Here is an 11,417-nt window from a genome sequence, read left to right on the forward strand (position 1 = left end):
CTGAATTTCTCACTCCTGTAACACCTACCTTCTCCATGACAATCTTTGTATGGAAATGACTAGAAACAGAGGAGGGAATGTGAGGATGAAGCTTGTCTTAATGCTGATCCAAGCCCAAACTCACTTCTTGGAGGATTGGTGTTGTAAGTCCAGGGCAGAAGCTGTCTCCTCTTTGTCTCATGGAACAGCTGGTGAATTCCAACCACAGACCTTTCAGTCAGCAGCCCAGCACATAAAACACTAGCTACAAGACTGCTCTGATGCCCACCTGGAATCCAGTGACTATCTGAGGCAAGGCTGAGGCTGCTGGGTAAGACCAAACCATAGGACTAGCCTGGGGCAGGAGAGTGGTTGGAAGGAACCTGTAGGTGAAAAGCCATGAAAGTTCCACTTAAGGGGCTTCTATCTTTCAGCAGACAGCCACCTCATTTCTGAACACTTGTATAATTTTCATCATTTCTGACAAGGACTTTTTCTTTGATTCATGATCAATCATGGCACACACAATGGCTGACATACTCCTAGTTGCTGTAAATATGATTGCTTGGATCACATGTAGTCCAGTGAGCACTCTTCTTTAGGTCTGGAGACTCTGAAAGGGCCTGTGTCTTGTGGGAGAGGACTTTAGACCCAGGAAGTCACTCAGGAAGAGTACTCAAGCTAGGAAGATGGTGGGCACAGGGAATAGAGCAAATCATTGTCAAGGTGCAACACAAAGACAACTGGGCTGAGGGGAGCCAGGGGCCCTGGGAGAACAATGCCCAGCTGTGAATTCTACTCCCAGTAGCTAAGCTTCCTCCCCCTCTTGCCTGTGCCTCTGATGTCACCTAACACACACTGCAAGGTGTTACTTCCTATGCCTTTTTTAGATTATCAAGGGGAGGTTTCTCAAGGGTTTTTGCTTTTTTTTTCTTTTTTGAGGTTTTTTTTTCCTTAGAATAAATCAGCAAAATAAAATTCTAGTTTATTGTTGGACAACATTGTTTCAGTTTCTTGAGTTTTAGTGAATAGCGTTTTCATTTGGTCATGAATCACTCTGAGTCTTCTCCCAAGCTGCTGACTGGAATGGAGCCCTGATTGTCTTAATGATTTTAATTAGCAAGAAAGTTAGGCTTACTCATGCTCTAATGCTTGCCAAATTCCAGAGTGTAAACATAACAGATCCTTCTTCTAGAAGATAGCTAAACATTCTCTGAGCTAGTGAAATTATTTCATTAAAACCACTGGCATATAAAAGCAGGTTCTTCTGCCAGTCTAGAATGACACAGACTCAGATCACTCAGACCAGAAAGTCCCAGAGCCTCTGCCTCAACGGGCAGCCCTCAGTCCGTGTTTGCTAATCAGCTCTGTGTTCACTGAGGATACTGCTGATGGCTATTCTGGCACAACCAGTGGGTGACTTCAGTGTACACTTCATATTACCAGTGAAAACATCGATACTCTTATTTCCACAACTGGAGATGGTTGTGTTGGTCTCTGATTGTAAGAAAAGCTGGCCAAAGGGGTTTTGTCCCCATTGTGACTTTTTTAATCAGGAAGGAATGAGGTTTGAGAGAAGAAATTTGTAAGACTCTCCCCTGTTCACCAGAGAAGACTCTGGAAGAGACCAGGCCAAGGAATACCTTTGTGCCTGGGTTTCTCCACCTGTGAAACCAGTCTCACAGAGGCTGTCTCTGCCCCTGAAGGCTGCTATTATGAAGTGCCTCAGACTGGGGACTCCTCAAGAACAGAGTATATTTGTCTTAATTCCAGAGGCTGCAAAGTGCACAGTCAGGAGCAAGTACTGTTGATCTCCTCTGAGGCTCTGAGGGCTTTGTCGGCTTCCAGTGATCTAGATGGTGCTTAGTTTGCAAATGGCACCCTTCTGTGTCTGTGTGTCCTCTCTTTTATAAGGAGCTCTGATGGCCTAGTGGCAAGAAGCTGTGCTGCCATCTGAAGGCACAGTTTGAGGCCATCAGCTGCTCCGAGAGTGAAAGATGGGCAGTCCTCTTGTGCAATTAACTGCCTCCGAAAACCCACCAAGAGGGTCAAGTATGGATTGGTTCTGATTCGACAGTACACAACAATACATAGCAGAGGGAGCTCTGTTGATGTAGTCTGTAGGGAATTGCATTGCTAACTCAAAGGCAGTTGGAATCCACCAGCAACTCCAAGGAAGAAAGATAAGCAATCTCCTCCTGTGCCGTTTACAACCTCTGAAACCTACTGGAGGGCCAGCTATGAGTCGGTCCTGATTCAACAGCAATGAGAGAGAGCCGTAAATAGAGGGTTAGGATTCATTCAATGTCATTGAAATGAAAAATAAACAACCTAAATAAAAAACAAACAAACAAAATTAAAAAGAGGATTCATTCAATGTCAATATGACCTCATATTAAAAAAAAAAAAGCCCATTGCTGTTGTTGGATCAATTCTGCCTCATTACGACTGCTGAGGACAGATTAGAACAGCACCATAGGATTTCTAAGGCTGTAATCTTTGCAGAAACACTGTTGTATCTGAAGGGCTTAAAGCACTAACCTTTCAATTAGCAGTCAGGAGCTTTAACCACCATTCCACCAAGGCTTTTGGACCTCTGATAACATCTTTCAAGATCCCATTTTCCAGGAAAGCAGGAAAAGGTAGGATAAAGTGATGGGGACTATGCTGCACCTGTTTCAGGTGAACATGCCCAACCTGGAGGCCAAGGGCTAGGAACTGTGGCCATTTGAGGGCAGCGTGGAGCATCAGAAGGATGAGGGTGACGCTGCTAGGGGCCTAGCTAGAAGTCAGGTTTCTACCCTTTATTGCTATCACCAGTGCCAACTGCCAAATGATGTTGGAAGGGAGGTTAACATCCTACTTCTCCTTTCTAGACTCAGCCACTGAGATTTTGAAGAAGCAAGCCCAGGACCTCATCCAAATGTCAACGAAGCAGGCCAAAGGACCATGAGCTCATGAGATATTTTAAGGGCAGATTTAAGATTAAGGTTTTGGATCTGATGTCTGAAAGGTTATATTAGATTTATAACTACCACAAGATTAGCCAGGAAAAGCTCCAAGACTTCATTCAGAAAATGGCAAAAATCACCCATTTGGAAACAGAGCTCAAGCAAGGCTATCATACAGTAAGAGACCATCTACAATAACTCATGTGTCCAGCCTGGGTCACTGCCCAGCTGCTACCATGGAAAAAGAGCAGAAGACAGGTGCTCTGCTGGAGGAGAGACAATCTCCTCATGTACCAGTCAGATCTGATTTGACAATACACACACAGAAAAATAATAAAAATTTAAAAAATTTTGAAAAAGAAGAGCAGAACAACAAAGATGGTGGACAATGACAGCGTCAAGGACTTCACCTCCTACTGACAGCCATGACAAGAAGATTCGGAGGCTGTTGTTCAAGCCACATTGAACAAGATGGTTTTTAGTTTCATGATGCATATTGTCAAGAAACAGAGGTCTTTCTGCTAGGCTCATTAATGCAGTTAGTCTAGCCTTGTGTGGACCTCACCTGCTTGGTACTCCCTTTCTCTCATGTGATAAACTGGCCCTACCCAGTTCTTAACAGTTGATTGTTTCCTTTTCAATGAAAAGAAAAGAAAAAAAAAGCCATTTTCAACCAAGGTCACACTCATAGGTCCTGGGAGTTAGGACTTCAACTTGCCTTTTGGGGGCACATGATCCACCCAAATGAGTGAGGTTTCCCTGGGAGGAGAAGGGAGAGACAGCCTGCTGATGTCTGCACACTAAAGGGAACACATGAGTGCAGCTCCTGTGTACAGGGCCAAGTGTGACCCTCAGTGTGGGAACCAGAGCTGAGAGCTGACCCTCAGAGGACACACACAAGGGGATATTTGGTTCCTCAAGACACTCACTCCCCAGTGGGTTGGTCTTGGTGAGAGTTGGTTGTGCATATCCTCACGGTTCCACTTTACTCCACATCCACAGTAGATTGTCAAAGTCAACACCAGCCTCTGATACTCTCTTCCTAAAAGAACCTACTTCTATGGCATTTTGAGGGTGAGCTCCCGCCATTCACAACCAGATATAAAAGCTGTACTGTCCACACTCACGGCAGGCAGGGTGGAGAGCCACTGCTGAAGTTATCTTGGTATCTGCCACTCAGCCCGACCCGGGTAAAACGGCTCCCTGAAGCTTCATGCTGGTGCGCACACACAACAGGTACCCTGTTTCTCTCTGAGTCTCAAGTAGGACTGTTTATCCACTACAGACGAAAGAGAGGAGGTGGAATGAAATGTCAGCTGTGCAGTAACATGAAAATGCTGTTCTCCTGGAATGCACACTTCTTACAGCTGTCCTAGACCAGAATGAATGGAGAGAGCTGAAGAGATTCAAAATGTCAGGTCTGCTCATTCTGGAAAGGCCTCAGTGAGTGAGAGGTGAGAGGGACCTGGACACTGGTTCTCCCCCTTCCAGTTCCCTTTCCTCATGCTAACCACCCAGACTAGAAAAGAAGGGTCAAAGCTTGAAATTGTCTTTATAAAGGTGCAGAATCTTCTCCTTTGCCCAGAAGACAGGACTGTTGCTGGGGTCAGGCTGCTTCGCATGTCAAAGAATCAGCATTCAGCTGGAAAGAGCAATGCCTGCTCTGGGTGATACAGGTGCACGCACCAAATCCAAACCAAACTTGCTTCCATCAAGTTGATTATGACTCACAGCAATTTCCCATTGGTTTCCAAGGCTGTAAACCTAGATATTTATGGAGATATGGGGCTCCTACTGTGTATACAGGTAGGAACAACTGAGGGATACTTTTAACAAATCCCTAAGGCCACAAGGAGGATGGTATGAAAGTGTAGAGAATCCTGATAGCCACAAACACAAGGCCAGTCTGTGCCCACTCACCGGTTTGTCCCCCACACTTCCACCAGGAACTCCTGAGATAGACTGGAAACAGGAGAAAATACCTGGGGCAATCTCCCCAGTTATACTTGAAGAAGGAAAGCAGTCACCCCATCGTTGAACATGAGGTCCTCTGGGTCCTTGGTGAAAGAAAAGCCTTAGGAGGCAGAGGGAGGGAAGCAAATCTTCCTGCACACAGGACAAAACAAATCACATCTGCTCCTAGAAGTGAAGAGAGACCCATCTCACACCTAGACCATTAGAATGCTCTTGCCTGAGTACTACTTATGAGAATTTATACCACAAACCCTCAAAGGGGTGAGTATCAACTGTACTCCTGCCAGGCACTATACAAGATGTTTGGGCACACACTGTAATCCAGAGGTACGTGGTTCGAATCCACTAGATGCTCTGCTGGAGAAAGAGGGACAATCTCCTCCTGTACCAGTCTGATCCAATTTGATGGCACACACACACACACACACACACACACACACAAAATAATAAAATAAAATAAAAAAATTCTAAAAAGACGCTTGGGCACAGTAGTGATTAAGCAAGCAAGATTCCTGTCCTAATGATCGTAGGAGGATATCCATTCCAGATTGGAGGCAATCTTTATATCTGTCAGCAGAGAACCAGAGAAGAAAACCTTGCACTCTCACAGGGTGACAAGCAGTTGCATTGAAGAGTGCAAAAACTCTGCCCACAGACACAAGACATTCCTCCATGTTAGGATGAGAGCAAAGCACAGAGCAAGGAGTGAGATACTGCCTTTGGGAGAAGTGGGTGAGTACACATGTGCATAAACGGCATGTAACCTTTCTATAAAGAGTGGCAAGAAACATATTGGTGGTTGCCTCTGAAAGAGGTGCTGGGAGGTGGGATCGGCTCAGGGCAGAAGACTTTGTAGCTTCTGTTCCATGCCTTCTGAGTGTCCTACATCCAATGGCTACTATTCAGGGGATTCTGACACATGGAGACCCACCCTCATCAGATAACTGTGCTCCACAGGCTTTTCTCAGGCTCAATTTTCAAAAATAGATCACTATGTTACCAACAGGGCCCCAACTGGACTCAACTCATCCTTGCCTCTTTCAATAAAGGAAACTTAGAAAAGACTTTTTTACTTGCAAGTAAAGAGAAACCAGGTTGGGGCCTTTGAAAAATGTCATTTCAAAAAACGAGCTTTGAGGAAATAGAACTTAAAGTTAAGAGCAGTATCATGATAGATGGTGAAGAGACTGAGATTGCTAGCAGCTTCAGCTTGCTTGGCTCCAAAATCAACACTCTTGGTACCAGCAGCCAGGAAATTAAAAAATTCATTTCACTGGAAAAAACTGCTGTCAGGGACTTTGGCAGAGTACTGAAGAGCAACAACGGCAGTCTGGAGACTGAGGTGCACCAAATCCAGGCCATAGTCTTTGTGATTACTTGCTATGCACGCGTCCAGGTTGAGTGTCTGTATTTTCTGTGCTCCTGTGCATGTGTCCAGGTTGTGAGGAAGAGCTGGTGTAGTAAAGAGTTGGGTAACCCCATGTGCTCATATACACACTGGGCTCTAATATACTTTTTCAAAGAATTTAATTAGTTTTTAACCACCCCGCACTGACTGTTTAAAACATGAACAAATAGGAAGCCAATAGTGTTAGCTTACTAATTCTTCATCAGGAACTCTGGGGTGGTCGCCGCCCAACCTGTCCCACAGAGAATAGCTAACTCAACCGCCTCACTTCCTGTCCTAGGGTTTTCTCTCTCGGTCGGTCGGCTGGGACCTCAGTATCCAGACCCCACCATGGCTATGTCCACACCTTCACACCTTGCTCTGGACCTCCCTAGCCACTTTTTAGCCACATTTCACCCTTGTTTTCCCAGCCAGCCCAGCCCCAGAATCCTCCCCTGAGTTGCCCTGGACTCCCTTTCCCAGAGTAAGCACAGCCTGGCCTGCACTGGCTCACCTCAAGATCCACATTTTTATCACGATCCCAAAATAAACTTAGAGCACAAAACCACAACCTCTAGAATTTCTGCTTTTCCGCCTGTACCTGAGCTTGGCTGTGCCTGTTGTCCAGAATGCTTAGCTGGTGCCTCTGTGTGACAAAGAGTACATTCAGGAGCCTGAATCGTGTAACAGGAGGCGAGTGGTTTACTGCATCAAGCCCCTCGGGGGAACCTGACCTGCTTTTCAGAATGGAGTGGATGGGAAAACAGTGGCCAGGAACCCCTGCACTCCATCAACGCAAGGACACAGTTCAGTAAGGAGACAGTGGGAGACCTTAGATCTTAAACCTAACTGGCCTGGTGTCCAGCAACCTCTTACTTTTGTCCTGAGAATAAAGTTTACAACACAGTACCTGTTGACCTCCTCTAGAAGGATTAGTGTCCAGAAAACCCCATCGCCCCTGGGGGATCCAGCCATGCATGGCCACATTGGCCTCCAGGAGCTTAAGATCAGGATCTTGGATCAACTGTGTTATAAAGATGCTCAAGGATGAAGCCTATACCTCTTCTTCACCTTCAGACAGCTCAAGCCATCAACCTCTCAGTCCCTCCCCACCATATGAGCCCTAGGGAGTGACTTAGACCCTCTAATTTCCTCAAAGGACCAATTACAGGACCTGGGAAAATTGACACGCCATGTGGCTACCACCACACCTCAGCACTGAAATGCAGTCAGTCCTGCATATGCCCACTGCGCCTAAGAGCCCAGAGTCCAGGAAGGTAGAGAGGGACCTGGCTGGGATTGTTCTCATTCCTTCCCCACACCTAAGGCAGCAGTGCCTACACTCAGCAAGCATGTGTGAACAAATAGCCCCAAAGCTGGAAAGACTATTTCAGGAGTGTCTTTCTAAAGTCATGAGTTGATATGATTCTCCAGTTCCAGGCATTGGCAGATAAGTCACTATCCACAAGCAGAGTGATACCACTCCCTTCTCTGAGATTTCCAGAATTGATGCCTTTAAGCTGTGGTGCTAGAGAAGAATTTTGAATATACCATGGACCACCAGGAGAACAAACAAGATTTGTCCTAAAGAGGGTGAAACCAGGCTGCTCCTTGAAGGCAAAGATGCTGAGGCTTCGTCTGACCTACTTTGGGCATGTTGCAAGGAGGGACCTGTTCTTGGAGAGGAACATCATGCTTGGACATGTGGAGGGACAGAGAAAGAGAGGAAGACCACTGATGAGATGGATTGACTCAGTGCCTGGGGTAATGAGGGTAGGTGTGTCAGAGACAATAGAGCTGGCACAGGATAGATAGAGCAGGTTTTAGGGCTATTGTACATAAATAGGGTCGAAAGTGACTCAACAGCACATAACAACAACAACCTGGAGATGAATTATAAGGAACACCTTTTTTAGAAGCAGAAGGCTTTAAGGGCTCCTGTAACTATAGAGATAACCTTACCACAGAGCTTCCAGGCTGAGCTAATGATTGACCAACAAGATCAATTTTCTCTCTGTTCCTTCTAACAGCCGGAAATGGCCTGTTTTATTTCTAGAGTCTAAATGTCCAGTTCAAGTTACAGTGTAGGTTCTTCCTGACTCTGAAGTTCTGTGTTGCCTACTCTTGGATAAATAACTGATCTCTCCAGTCCCTTTCTCCATTTAAGTTTTAACTCTACTGTCACTTTCAATTGAGATGTTGCTGTTGTTGTTATGTGCCGTCGAGTCGCCTGCGACTCATAGCGACCCTATGTACAACAGCCCTAAACTCCACTCTGTCCTGTGCCAATCGCACTGCCTCTGACACTCCCAACCCAATTATCCCAGTCACTGAATCAATCCACCTCATAGAGGGCTTTCCTCTCCTGCGCTGTCCCTCCACCCTCCCAAGCATGATGTCCCTCTCCAAGGACCGGTCTCTCCTCACAACATGTCCAAAGTATGTTAGACGGAGCCTCAGAATCCTTGCCTCCAAGGAGCCACCCGGTTTAACCCTTTCCAGGACAAATCTGTTTATTTTCCTAGCAGTCCATGGTATTCTCAATACTCTTCTCCAGCACCACAGCTCAAAGGCATCAATTCTCCTTCTATCCTTTCCACCTCAGCCAGATACCATTTGTTTTGCTCACACATTAAAACCCCTGGGTGTGTGTTGTCCACCTAAAAGTGTATTGACCAACATGAAGTCATTGGCAGAACCTTTGATCTGACTTAAAATACTGATTGGACTTTTCAATCAAAAGTAAACATGTCACAGTATTCTATCCTGGGAACGGTTATTTTCGCCTTGACTTTGGTGACATTAAACCAAGAGCTCCCACTAACTAGAGCCTACCATCCACTGCTTCCCAGTTTATCCCACCTTAGCAACCCTCCTCCAGGTTTCTGAGGCTGAAATCCTAACGTGCACAGACATCTGATTGCAGAATCTTGGGTCAATTGATGAGTGAAACACTCTGGCCATGTGATTGGAACCCCTGACTGCTGCCCCCACCATGTGGAGCCCCATGGTGCTGACTGCTCACTAGGTCCACTTCTAGGTCTCGTTTGTTATTTGTGGGAAATGTGTGACTAAAATTACCTAGGAAGGGGGGGAAATGAGATGGTTTCTACAAGTGTTCAAGTGCTGATGGGTGTGTATGCATTCTCACTTTGTCCCAACCAAGCAGGAAACCTTTAGCCCTTGGAGCCTAAGTAAGTAGAATCTAACATTCATTGTCACATGTGTCCACTGCTGTTGAGTTGTTCCCGACTCCTAGTGACCCTCCACTGGGTTTCTAAGGTTGTAAATTACAGTGGAAAGAGACTGCTGATCTTTCTCCCACAGAGCAACTGGTGGATCTGACCTGCCAAAGACACTTGGCTTTTGAATTAGCAGTGAAAACTGTCTATGGACTACACCACTGTAGTTCTGGCTGATGTCACTGAAAGTACAGAGTTCTCTTTCAAAAATACTCATTACCTAGTCAACAATGGCCATGGTACCCATGTACCAGTGACCTCCAAGGACCACCAGAGACAGCCAGCTATGTGTTACTGAGTTCCTTACCCAACACTTACCCCACTGCACCACTAAGGTGTCTTATTTCCTGTGCACACAGGTGACACTGCAGGAGAGGTAGGCTCAGAAGTGCCAGTTTCTGGGTTGGGGGTGAGCCCTTCTCACTGAAGAGTTTCAAGTGGAAGGCTTTGTCCCTATGGAATGCAAAAGCAGAAACCACCCCAGGTGTGGGCCTGTCATTGACAATCTCTCCACTTCCTCATGACCACACACCAGGCATTGTCTGAGTCAGGGACTTTCCTGAAGTCACTCTCACGGATGCTTCTTCTCTTACGCAAATTAGCCTCTTCTCTGTCTGGTTTTTGCTCTTGGTGCTCCAAGGCAAAGCCTGAAATTTCTGATCCATGCTCCACAGATCAGGAAGAGGGGATGGTATCAACCCAAGACCCAGGTCTTTTGCACATTTTCAGAGATGAGCCTCTTACCTGGCTCTACTCGTCTCCATCTTTCCTTCCAGGAAATTCCGTGCTTCAGTGATACGACATACAGTTGAATTTTTCAAGCTTTGAGAAGCTGTGCCAACCCTCAGCTGGAGTGCCGATCATACCAGCTCTAGGCAGAACACAGCTCTTATTAAAACTGTTTCCTGTTTGAAAATTGAAAACCCAGGACACTAGGCAACAGCCTGCACCTCCACCGTCAAGTTTCCTTCAAGCCAGGAGAAGCTGCTGTGTGGGCTCCATGTTAGCTGTTCAGAATTACCATGGACAATGTGTCAACTCCAACTCATTGTGCCCTGTAGATCTGAGTGGAAATGCCCCACAGATTTCCACAGCTGTGAATCTTTACAGCAGACTGCCTCATCTTCCTCTTGATAAACGGTCAGTGAATGTCGTTACTGACTTCCCAGTCAGCAGCCCAATGCTTATCCCACAGCGCCACCAGGGCACCGAGGGAATATCCGCAACAAAAATTACAAGTCTTAAGTTCCACCTCATATTCTGGGTTAGAGTCCCCAGCCTGGAACCCAGAAATGAGCATTTTCTGTGTTCCCCGCATGATTCCGATGCCTGGTCAGGTCTGAGGCCTTGCCTTACCCTGGTTTGCGTTCTACTCTGAATGAGTCCATCTGGGCCTGGGATGGAGACACACATGTGCTGTGTTGTGGCTGGTGGACTGGGTCTGTTTATTTTCATGAAAACACTGGGCAAGTTAGAGGCACACATACAGGAAGATTATGGAGAAAGGTTTGATGCAGTGGTGTTACCTCCCCTGCTCTGCATTCGCACAGGAACTGCCTGAGGTCACCTTGCCAAGCTGCCCAGCACTGGGGCAGCTGGGGAAATGACTGCCACTCTCAACTGTGTGTGTGTGCCCACTGAGGGGGTGTGTATGTGTGTCCTTCTCGTATCTCCCAGGAGGCAGAGCTGCCCAGGGCTCTGCAGTGTGTGCCCACTGATCACTAAGGTCTGCCAACGCTAAGAGGGTGAGCAAGCGTGCCTCGGTTCTCCAACCCACTCCAGTCCCTCATCTCATTGCCCGGCTCTGGCCTCCTCCTTGGCCCCGGGCTCTAACGCCCCCTCCTACTCTCCCCTCCAACTCTCCAACCCTGCGAACCCCCCTCC

This window comes from Elephantulus edwardii, unplaced genomic scaffold, assembly GCF_000299155.1.
Source record: "Elephantulus edwardii isolate Elephantulus edwardi_28Jun2011 unplaced genomic scaffold, EleEdw1.0 scaffold00463, whole genome shotgun sequence".
In the NCBI taxonomy this organism is placed as follows: domain Eukaryota; kingdom Metazoa; phylum Chordata; class Mammalia; order Macroscelidea; family Macroscelididae; genus Elephantulus; species Elephantulus edwardii.